The sequence below is a fragment of the Lissotriton helveticus genome, chromosome 8 (assembly GCF_964261635.1).
Source record: "Lissotriton helveticus chromosome 8, aLisHel1.1, whole genome shotgun sequence".
In the NCBI taxonomy this organism is placed as follows: Eukaryota; Metazoa; Chordata; class Amphibia; order Caudata; family Salamandridae; genus Lissotriton; species Lissotriton helveticus.
The window spans coordinates 617,253,304-617,265,559 of record NC_136069.1 but is presented as its reverse complement, the minus strand read 5'-3'; the positions used below and the strand labels follow the sequence as shown (position 1 = coordinate 617,265,559).

General features: G+C 52.3%; 1 protein-coding gene across 7 annotated transcripts in view; it reads left to right on the top strand.

The window, feature by feature from the left end:
* FBXL3 (F-box and leucine rich repeat protein 3) overlaps nucleotides 1–12,256 on the top strand; it is a 155,598-nt gene that overhangs the window by 30,196 nt on the left and 113,146 nt on the right. For 2 of the 7 annotated variants that reach the window (XM_078657464.1, XM_078657459.1), the window contains exon 2: nucleotides 9,156–9,232. The exons of the other annotated variants lie outside the window; for them this stretch is intronic. The gene's annotated coding sequence lies outside the window, so the exon portion shown is untranslated. The remainder of the gene's footprint in view (nucleotides 1–9,155; nucleotides 9,233–12,256) is intronic. 7 annotated transcript variants of the gene reach the window in all.

Genomic DNA, 12,256 nt, shown 5'->3' with positions numbered 1-12,256 from the left:
CGAAGTCAGATGTCGAAAAGTAAGTCTCTGTCCACTAAACAAAGTGCTGAGGCCTTCTGGCTGCAACCACCCGCACACATTAAGCACTGCGCCCGTGCCACATCCTTAATTAAACTAAAACAGAAAGACAAAGGGAGAGGTTATGGCGGAGGGCCTGGCATTCAAAATGCTTCAAAGTATGCCCTTATGTTGGGCGACGTACTACCAGGCTCTTTAAGACGCAGAACCGTTCATATAGGGCAGAGTCTAGAAATACACAAAAACTGACGAGCTTAGTGTACAATTCAAAGGGGCTGTCTCTGTTACTGCTGCATTGATCCAATCCGTGTAATCAGTAGGAGCGGCATTGAGGCCCTTTACAAGGGTTGGCTGACAAACGGGCAGGTTTTCATTAAACTTATCAATATTTATTTTTTGCCAAGCTCTTGCTTTTATTGTCTGTGGGGCCTTATTATCTGGCGCTCCTTTAGGTAAAGTTTTTAACTTGAAGAATGCCATATTAGTGGTTTGACTGATTTCAACTCTCACTAGAGTTATTCCAGAAAATGTAATTGAGAGTGTGGCCTGCGTTGAGTGGCATGATAAACCAATTGTTTTAGGTGAAAATATTGATTAGTAGTTCAGTTTCTTTATGAATCTATGGGATCTTGCAGCTTTTATAATGGCCACCCTGGTTCACATACTAGATGACAACAGCACCCCCGACATTGTCTCTGCCCTACCACCCGGCTATAAATTACTAAAACAAGATAAAAGGGGAAGAGGGGGTGGGGGGCACAGCCATCTTATTCAAAGAGCACCTCACCTGCATCCCTATGGTAGTCAATTGTACAGGCACACATGAGATTCTAGCTTTCTCGGTGTTCAAGGAGAATACAAACTATTTGGAGGGGCTGTTATCTACAAACCTCCTGGCTATCACCCTAGCTTTAGCGCTAATTTGCTATCACAGCTTCTCCCTCTCTGCCTAAAACAGAACCAGTTTCTAGTCATAGGTGACTCTCGATATCCACTATGAAATCTCCACCATCCGGGGCCAAACACCTGGATAATGATATGGCAATATTACAATTAGCCCAGTAGATCAATGAACCAACCCATGTGGCTGGGCATACACTAGATCTGCTGTTCTCCAACATTAAAACTATCAATGTCTATGACACCAAATCATTACCCTAATCTCTTTCTCCTTCAGCCTACCAGATAATTCATCCCAGGCTGAAACAGTGTATCAGTCAGGGAAAAGAGCCTGGAATCAAATCACCCTTGACTCGTTCTCCTCACACTTCTCACACTATAACCTTGACGCGTCTTACTCTAATTCTGCTCATGCAGAAGCTGAACATCTCCAAAAAGAAATTCAGAAAGCACTTGATCAGTGTGCCCCTAATTTAAACAGCAAACCCAACAATAAAACTCAATCTGAAAAAGGGTATTCATTAGAACTAAAACTAATGAAAAAAAAAGTGTCAAACCCAGGAGCACAAATGGAGACTGTCAAAGGACAGCTAGGATAGACAAAACTACCTAGTCGAACTAAAAAGCTATCACTGTGCCCTAAAAATGCAAAGATAAGTTACTATACAAAAAGGATCGAAGATAAAGGCAATTCATCTAAAGAACTTTATAAAGTAATCCGAGAACTCTGCAAGCCCACTAGCCTATCTCAAGCTATGGCTTCCGCAATCAAGAATTGCGAGCTACTTAACAACCTCTTTACAGACAAAGTGACCAAAATCTATGCATCCTTTAACAATCACCCAGAGGGAGATAATATAGACTGGGAAATCATGGTCCCTCACCCCCTGGCCCAGGCCCATCTGGCCACTCTGGCCCCTTTCTCAGAAGAACAGGCAGCTAAAGCTATGACTGAGTTAAAGGCAGGATCACCACTTGATCCCTGTCCACACTTCATCTTTTCTCGACTAGTATCAGTTCTATGCCCCCATGTCACCAAAGTTTTTAACCAATCTCTAGAGCTAGCCTCCTTCACAGACATATGGAAGGAAACCGGGGTCTTCCCTCTATTAAAAGAAATCAGGCCTTGAAATCTACGACCAAGCAAATTACCGACCAATCTCGCAGCTACCGTACCTGTCCAAAGTCTTAGAGAGATTGGTCAATAGACAACTCACCACTTTTCTGGAAACCAATAACCTACTGGACCCCTCCCAGACTGGCTTTAGGGCCAACAACAGCTTCGAGGCCACTTAACTTGCTGTATCAGATAATATCAGATCCCTAGTGGATCAAGGCAGAGCCGTAGTATTGACCTTCTTGGACCTTACTGCGGCTTTCGATACCGTATCTCATAACAATCTACTACAAATCCTCCATGAGAAAGGATTACACTTAAAAGCCCTGTCATGGTTCGCATCCTTCCTGAAAAACAGAACCCAAAAATTTCAAATGGGATCTTCATCCTCTACCCCAAAAAGCATTAAATATGGAGTCCCACAAGGAGCCTCTCTGAGCCCCACCCTTTTTAGGGCTCGCCTGCTGATGCGCTTCTGCGCATCGCTGGCGAAGCTCTATTACGGCTTATCCAGTGTTTAACCACCACTGGCGATTCCTTCAAGTGCATGTGCTTTTTAGGTCATTGCGCAAGCCCTAAAAAGCGCGTGCACAATGCCACCAGCCGCCTACCTGCCTGCCTCGCATTACCAGATCAAAGGCAGCCCAGCCCCCCTCCCACAAGCTTCTCAGCGTGTGCTCTGCCTCAGGCCGGCATTTCTCCTCCCCTCGGGCAAACAGATAGCCGCAATAACACCCTCCCTGCTCAGCTTTTTTCTCAATTTCTCCCCGTCTACACTTCCCATTAGGAGCCCTTCCTCCCCCCAGATAATCTATCTCCATAAGAGATAAGCAGCTCTTCCACCATCTCAAACCCGTATCTTATTAGTGCACGATATACAGCTCGGGTGTAGCTACATCTGAAGGGATTTAACACGAATACAAAGTGTGAACTGATCACCTGGGACGCTGCACGTCACATTCGATGTACTGAAGGCGACCAGTACTGCTATAAACAATTCCGTTTTCGACGTTGAAAGGATGAAATGCGAAGTCAGCCTGTCTGCATTGGGACTTCTGACATGGTATGCTTACGAGTGCTTGCAGTGAGGTCACAACAGTGGTTAAAAAAACTCACTCTGAAGCGTTGACATTTGGATCACTAATAAGCAGATGTTGCTTTTACGGTTTATTTTCGGCTTGCAATTTTACCATGGATGCTTGCTGTGCCCCTCAATTGGAAAACATTGAGCATTTTCTATCTAGATTTGAGTCTTTACATGAATCGGCCTTTGTTTGTAATACATTTAATGGGAGCACGGGCAGGGAGGAGTGTGTTTTCAGTTTTACCAGTTTCGGACTGCTCTCTCGAATTTTCTTTTCTTGGTATTGTTTGCAGACCGGCGAAGCTGGCAGTGGAAATAGCGCATTATTCACTCAAACATGTCCTATGCATGGTGTAGAAATGTTCCCGCACTTTTAAATGTTAAGATAACTTATTCGTTTTTAAAACTCAACTACTTAGTTTGCCTAATTCATAGTTAGAAAGCGATACAATATTTGATGACTAGCGTTCGCATGTGAAAGTCATTTATTTTCCTTATGTCTGTTAGTTGGCTAGATTCAGGAATGCGCCCCCTTCGACCCCCCTCCCCTTCTGCTGTGTCCATGAGCGGGGTATTAATTAACATTCTTATCATGGTTACGGCAGGCGGGATGGGCTGTCTTTCCTAGAAGTGGGCGGGGCTTGGAGCTGCAGACTATGCTGAGGTAGAGCGCATACAGAATAGCCATCCCGTGGCCGCTCAGGAAAGCATGAGCAGCATAGCCGTGCAGGGCCATGTTTGATGGTAACGGGTTGCATTTTTACAGTAAAGTTCCTCTCGGTGCTGCTGCTTTTGATCATAGTTATTTTCAAATATCTGGGTCCACAGAGGTGTTTTTAAGTTAGTCGGTGAATAATTAAAAAACATTGTTGGAGGTCTGCCAGGCAGCTTACCTCGTCTGGTTTTCATATTGAAACCTAGAGCAGGGCATTATACTACCGCTGGCAAAGTGCTATATCGGTTCAAAAGTAATATCTAGGGTATCAAAATTATGTCCCTATTGCTGAAAGGTAAATTGGGTGAGTTGAACAGAGTGCATAGTGTTGTTTCCATGTTCTCGGGGTCCAGAGCATTTGCTAGGATTGGCCTAGACAATCATTCTAGTCTTATAAAAAATGCATGCACACATAGAAAGGCTTTGACTCGGACCTACTCATCAATTGGCATGTGTCGTCAGTAACATTTTTGCTTTCGCACCAATATACCAAGGCAGTGGCGCAGCCCACCTCTGGGTACCGATGCACCCACCACACAGCTCCACCGAGGCACCCACCACACAGCTCCACCGATGCACCCACCACACAGCTCCACCGATGCACCCACCACACAGCTCCACCGAGGCACCCACCACACAGCTCCACAGATGCACCCACCACACAGCTCCACAGATGCACCCACCACACAGCTCCACAGATGCACCCACCACACAGCTCCACAGAAGCACCCACCACACAGCTCCACAGAAGCACCCACCACACAGCTCCACCGATGCACCCACCACACAGCTCCGCCGAGGCACCCACCACACAGCTCCACAGATGCACCCACCACACAGCTCCACAGAAGCACCCACCACACAGCTCCACCGATGCACCCACCACACAGCTCCGCCGAGGCACCCACCACACAGCTCCGCCGAGGCACCCACCACACAGCTCAACAGATGCACCCACCACACAGCTCCACAGATGCACCCACCACACAGCTCCACAGATGCACCCACCACACAGCTCCACAGAAGCACCCACCACACAGCTCCACCGATGTACCCACTACACATCTCCACCGATGCACCCACCACACAGCTCCGCCGAGGCACCCACCACACAGCTCCGCCGAGGCACCCACCACACAGCTCCGCCGAGGCACCCACCACACAGCTCCGCCGAGGCACCCACCACACAGCTCCGCCGAGGCACCCACCACACAGCTCCGCCGAGGCACCCACCACACAGCTCTGCCGAGGCACCCACCACACAGCTCCACCGATGCACCCACCACACAGCTCCACCGATGCACCAATTAAGCTCCACCGATGCACCCACCACACAGCTCCACCAATGCACCCACCACACAGCTCCACCGATGCACCCACCACACAGCTCCACCGATGCACCCACCACACAGCTCCACCGATGCACCCACCACACAGCTCCACCGATGCACCCACCACACAGCTCCACTGATGCACCCACCACACAGCTCCACTGATGCACCCACCACACAGCTCCACTGATGCACCCACCTCCACCGATGCACCCACCACACAGCTCCACCGAGGCACCCACCACACAGCTCCACCGAGGCACCCACCACACAGCTCTACCGAGGCACCCACCACACAGCTCTACCGATGCACCCACCACACAGCTCCACCAATGCACCCACCACACAGCTCCACCAATGCACCCACCACACAGCTCCACCGATGCACCCACCACACAGCTCCACCGATGCACCCACCACACAGCTCCACCGATGCACCCACCACACAGCTCCACCGATGCACCCACCACACAGCTCCACCGAGGCACCCACCACACAGCTCCACAGATGCACCCACCACACAGCTCCACCGAGGCACCCACCACGCAGCTCCACAGATGCACCCACCACGCAGCTCCACAGATGCACCCACCACGCAGCTCCACAGATGCACCCACCACGCAGCTCCACAGATGCACCCACCACGCAGCTCCACAGATGCACCCACCACGCAGCTCCACAGATGCACCCACCACGCAGCTCCACAGATGCACCCACCACGCAGCTCCACAGATGCACCCACCACGCAGCTCCACAGATGCACCCACCACGCAGCTCCACAGATGCACCCACCACACAGCTCCACAGATGCACCCACCACACAGCTCCACAGAAGCACCCACCACACAGCTCCGCCGAGGCACCCACCACACAGCTCCACAGATGCACCCACCACACAGCTCCACAGATGCACCCACCACACAGCTCCACAGATGCACCCACCACACAGCTCCACAGATGCACCCACCACACAGCTCCACAGATGCACCCACCACACAGCTCCACAGAAGCACCCACCACACAGCTCCACCGATGCACCCACTACACAGCTCCACCGATGCACCCACCACACAGCTCCGCCGAGGCACCCACCACACAGCTCCGCCGAGGCACCCACCACACAGCTCCGCCGAGGCACCCACCACACAGCTCCACCGATGCACCCACCACACAGCTCCACCGATGCACCAACTAAGCTCCACCGATGCACCCACCACACAGCTCCACCAATGCACCCACTAAGCTCCACCGATGCACCCACCACACAGCTCCACTGATGCACCCACCACCCAGCTCCACCGATGCACCCACCACACAGCTCCACCGAGGCACCCACCACACAGCTCCACCGAGGCACCCACCACACAGCTCCACCGAGGCACCCACCACACAGCTCCACCGATGCACCCACCACACAGCTCCACCGATGCACCCACCACACAGCTCCACCGATGCACCCACCACACAGCTCCACCGATGCACCCACCACACAGCTCCACCGATGCACCCACCACACAGCTCCACCGAGGCACCCACCACACAGCTCCACCGAGGCACCCACCACACAGCTCCACCGATGCACCCACCACACAGCTCCACAGATGCACCCACCACACAGCTCCACAGATGCACCCACCACACAGCTCCACAGATGCACCCACCACACAGCTCCACAGAAGCACCCACCACACAGCTCCGCCGATGCACCCACCACACAGCTCCGCCGATGCACCCACCACACAGCTCTGCCGAGGCACCCACCACACAGCTCCGCCGAGGCACCTACCACACAGCTCCGCCGAGGCACCTACCACACAGCTCCGCCGAGGCACCCACCACACAGCTCCGCCGAGGCACCCACCACACAGCTCCGCCGAGGCACCCACCACACAGCTCCGCCGAGGCACCCACCACACAGCTCCGCCGAGGCACCCACCACACCGCTCCACCGATGCACCCACCACACAGCTCCACAGATGCAACAACTAAGCTCCACCGATGCACCCACCACACAGCTCCACCAATGCACCCACCACACAGCTCCACCGATGCACCCACCACACAGCTCCACTGATGCACCCACCACCCAGCTCCACCGATGCACCCACCACACAGCTCCACCTACACAGCTCCATAGAGGCACCCACCACACAGCTCCACCGAGGCACCCACCACACAGCTCCACAGATGCACCCACCACACAGCTCCGCCGATGCACCCACCACACAGCTCCGCCAAGGCACCCACCACACAGCTCCACCGATGCACCCACCACACAGCTCCACCGATGCTCCAACTAAGCTCCACCAATGCACCCACCAAACAGCTCCACCAATGCACCCACTAAGCTCCACCGATGCACACATCACTCAGCGCAACCACAGCATCACTCAGCGCAACCACAGCATCACTCAGCGCAACCACAGCATCACTCAGCGCAACCACTGCATCACTCAGCGCAACCACAGCATCACTGGTTCAAATATGTTCTTTCAATGTTTCAAGCAGTTTTCAAGCTTTCACGCTTTATTGCAAATCACAAAAAGATGTTAATATTTCACTTCTGTTCTTGGATTTTTGTCACAATAAAAAACACTGAACATAATCTTCACAAAAGTTATTTACAAAAGTTTAAGCTATTGCCATTACAAATTAAATAAATTATTTAAGTATTAATTATTTAAAAAAATTAAAAGCCATTGTTATTTGTAATATCAATACATCTAAGTCACGTAAATACAAAACATGTTGCATTAAAAATGCTATAGGTGTCACATTTGCGAAAGTTATAACTATTGGCATTGTAAATGACAAAGCTATTAATTTAGCTATTTAAAAAAAAAACATAAATAAAAAAAAATAATTTATAAGACCAATAGCTCAAACTTTCCTAATGCGAGCCCTATTGCATTTCCAATGCTTGTTAATGCGTATGTCTCCTCCCTAGTAGACAACAGCAGGGAATGGGTCTTTGATATTTGCTCATACTCCGACGATACATAATTAATGATGCCCCTGGTTGACAGTCCGACTAATATCGACACTAAGAGCAACCTAATCAACAACCTCGCCGAAATTGCAACTTGGATAACAGAGCACTGCCTAAAGCTAAACGCTGGAAAGTCTGAGATCTTGCTCTTCGGGGGTGCACACTCAATTTGGAACCGCAGCTGGTGGCTCCAAGCATTTGGTACCGCCCCTGAACCCAAACCTGTTGCAAAAAATCTGGGCATCCTATTCGATGATACCTTATCCATGCAGGATCAGGTATGCACGCTGTGTGGAAAACGTTTTGCCATACTGGACTTTTCTCTTGGATCCCTTTGAATTGCAGGAAAACTGTCACACAGGCCCTTTTTCTGAGCAGACTGAATTATGGAGATGCACTTTATGTTGGCATGGCCGATTACTTTTTTTCTCGACTTCAAGTAATCCAGAACGCTGCTGCTAAACTGGTCTACAATAAAAACAGATACATTTCAGCATCCCACAGCATTAAGGAACTACACTGGTTGCCGATGCGCCAAAGAGACAAATTTAAGCTCCTTTGCTATGCACACAGAACCTTACATAAGAAAGGCCCGCACATTCTGCGGGACAAAATGGAATTCCACAGCTCATCACGCAGCCTGAGATCGCGCCATCAGGCCCTTGCAAAGGCCAAACGTACTACCTAAGTCAGATGGGCGATCGCTCCTTCTCTAAGTCAGCTGCATTTTCTGGAATGACCTCTCACTTGACTTACGCTTGATAGATGATTATCCGCTTTTTAGAAAGACGCTTAAAAACCTTCCTGTTCCCCTGATGCTAAACCAATTGATCATTAATTTAGAATAACCCGCGCCTTTCTGTTACCGCATTGTATGCGATCCTAGCGCTATAATGTCCTCTGGGATGAATGTTGCGGAATACAAATACCTCTAGTTGGAACCTTGCCACGAACAGGATGTCACTCAGTCATTTTCTTTCACTTCCCCCTCTCCTCCTCAGAAACTCTTTGCTGCTTTGTAACAACCGCAGAGACCATTTCCTGCAGATTCTTTCATGTGATGTCTACTACGAAAACGGTAAGTGCTGCCTTTTTACCGTACAGTTACTGGAGTTCTTTACATACATAACAGTGGATTACTAACTGCCCCTCACTTGGCCATTGTTTTGGGGCTGTTCTATTTTTAAGTACCATGCTATAGTCTCTGCAATAAATGCTGTTTCAGGCAAAAACGTATACAGCATTTGTTTGGATCCTCTATAAAGTTTAAGCATGTTTTTGTTTCACCTTATTAGTCGTACCTCATGCCTGCACACACACAACTTGAACTGCAATGTTTGTGGACGTGGTTCAGGCTCTGCTCAACATTTTGTTCCTTCTTTGTGTATTTAATTACCCATTGTATTTTTCTTCTTCTTTTTTTTTTAATTCATTTCCAAAATAATACGCATTATTACCATGATACAATCTAAAGAATTACGTCTTACCAGTCAGTGATACATCAAAAGCAGCAGGCACTATAGAGTCTAATAAGTGACATACAAGAATGTCAAGTCCAGTGCATCAAGTATATTCTAGAAACATTATCAGTGTGATGTTCATTCACTCCGAATCCTGCAAGTCAGACGAGGTCTGTCGCTGCAGGTATTGTCGTAACGGCTCCCAAATGTCTCTGGGCCTGGATGGAATTGGCAATTCCTCCGCATACAGCTCAAGGTTTTCCTTACAGTATACCATGTCGCTGATCCAGTGGTCCAATTTCAGCCCAAGTGTGGCTTCCCATATCTGAAAGAGACACGTTAGTGATAAACTCCTTACCTTAGAATATCCCCAGGCGTCAGACTGGATCCGGAAACTTTTGCGTAGCAGTACCCTTGCGCGTCGGTAGGCGTCGTCTGCGGCTCCGCATCCGTCGTCTGCGTCGTGGGCACCGTGATGACGTCGTCGGAGTACTTAGACGCCGCCTCCGCGTGCTGACGTCAGTTCTTCTTTTTTCCACGCCAGCCAGCGCAGATCTGGAAAAAGCAGTAACCCTAGTCAATTTTTGACTAACTTTTTGAGATCATTTATGATCCTTTCTCGAAGTCTTGCGACTCCGATCGGTGCCGTAGGGATGCCTAGTTTCAAGCACTGCGAGGAGTGCGACCGCACGATGTCGGTCACGGATCCTCACCACCTGTGCCTAACTTGTCTAGGCGTCGACCACGACGACAAGGCCTGCTCCGACTGCCGGGCCCTCTCTTCAAAAGCCAGGCGGGAGCGGTCCCGCAGGCGACTCGAACTCTGGCAGTCGGCCCCGCGCCGTGTGAGGTCCCGGTCCCACGGGAGGTGGAGGGACAGGTCGCGGGGACGGAGCCACCATAGCTCCGGGAGTCGGCATCACTCCTCCGGGTCGAAATCGTCGCCAGGTAAGAAGCACAAGAAGTCGAAGAGGCGTCATCGCTCTTCTGACTCCCCCGGACACTCGTGCGACGCGGCCGGGGGTTCGGGTGACACCGCCCACGCGGCTCCTTCGGAGTCGCGGGCGTCACGTTCTGCCCCACACCCTCCGGTCCCTGGGTGAGACGCAACGCCGGAGGAGATTGAGCGCTTCCTCGTGGCCATGAGGTCCCTTTCTCCTCCGACTGGCTCCGCGGCACCTCCGGGCCCAGCGGACCCGTCTGGGGCCCCTAGCGGGTCGGGGGCTTCGGCCCCGATGCCGTCGGGTGCTTCGGCCCCGACGGCGCCTTCGGGCCCGGCCCGCAGGGCCCCACAGTCCCGACACCGCCGGCGCCTTCGGCCCGGCGCCGCAAGGTCAAGCGGCCCGACGCCGCCGGCGCCTTCGGGCCTGGTGCTGCGGGACACCGCTGGACCTTCCTCTGGCTCTGGATCGTCACCGGTGGACCTTGCGACCCCCCCGGCGTCGATCCGTCAGGTGTCGCCTCCGGCGCCGTGCTCGGGCGGAGCCGCCCCCGATTCCTGCTTTGCTCCGGTTCCGACGTCGGAGCGGCACCGCTGGGCGCCGCATCCGACGCCGTTTGGAGATTTTCACTTCTACGAACCGGCCCCATTAATTGAAAACCCTGAGTATCAGGAGATGGGTGATGAGGAGGATTGGGAGGGTTCTGAGGACCCTCTGACCAGGGAGTGTCAGTCTCATGAGGACTGGGCAGGAGACCTTGGGGATGCCAGTGGCCTGGACACCTCTCCAGACACTGGTTTTGTCTCCCCTCCTACCGTGGCTTCGGAGGAGGGGGCAACCTATAGTGTGGTGTTGATGAGGGCTGCCAAGGCCTTGGGCCTTGAGCTCCCCGTCGCGGACTTGAGGACTAACCTCCTCACTGAGGTCCTTAAACCGCAGTCAAGCTCGCCCGAGCCTCTGCTGCCCTTTAATGAGGCCTTGACCGACATTCTTTTGGGCACTTGGTCCAAGCCCGCTACTGGTTCGCCCGTAGATAGGAACGTGGCCAGACGCCACAGCCCAGCCCCGGGCGACCCATGTTTCCTGTCCACCCACCCCACCCCCGAGAGTCTGGTCATCCAGGCCTCTAATTCCCAGACCGCATTCCCGTCGGCTCCGCCGGACCGGGAATCCAAGAGGTACGAGTCTGGGACTGCGGTCTTCCAACACCGCATGCCTCTTGGGCCGCTACACCCACTCTCTGTGGGAGACGGTTGCGGAAGTGCTGCCAGAGTGTCCGTTGGAGGTACGGGCCAAACTCGGCCAAGCCCTTGTGGAAGGTCGGGATGCAGCCAAATATTCCATCCGGTGTGGGCTGGATACCACCGACTCACTGGGTAGAGCGATGGCAACGACGGTGGCGGTTAGACGCCACGCCTGGTTGAGGTCCGCCAACTTTTCGGCAGATGTCCAAAACACTCTGATGGACATGCCGTTTGATGGCCGTCGCCTTTTTGGCGACAAGGCAGACCACGCGCTTGAGCGCTTTAAGGACTCCAGGGCTACGGCCAAGTCCTTGGGCCTCTTGGCCCCGCGCCAGCAAACGGGTGCCTTTCGCTCCTTTCGTGGCTAAGGAAGGGGCGCCCCCACACGTGCCGCCTGCCACACGCCGCAGGCTAACATCCAGCGCGGTGGCGGCCGTGGAAATCGCCGTAGAGGCGG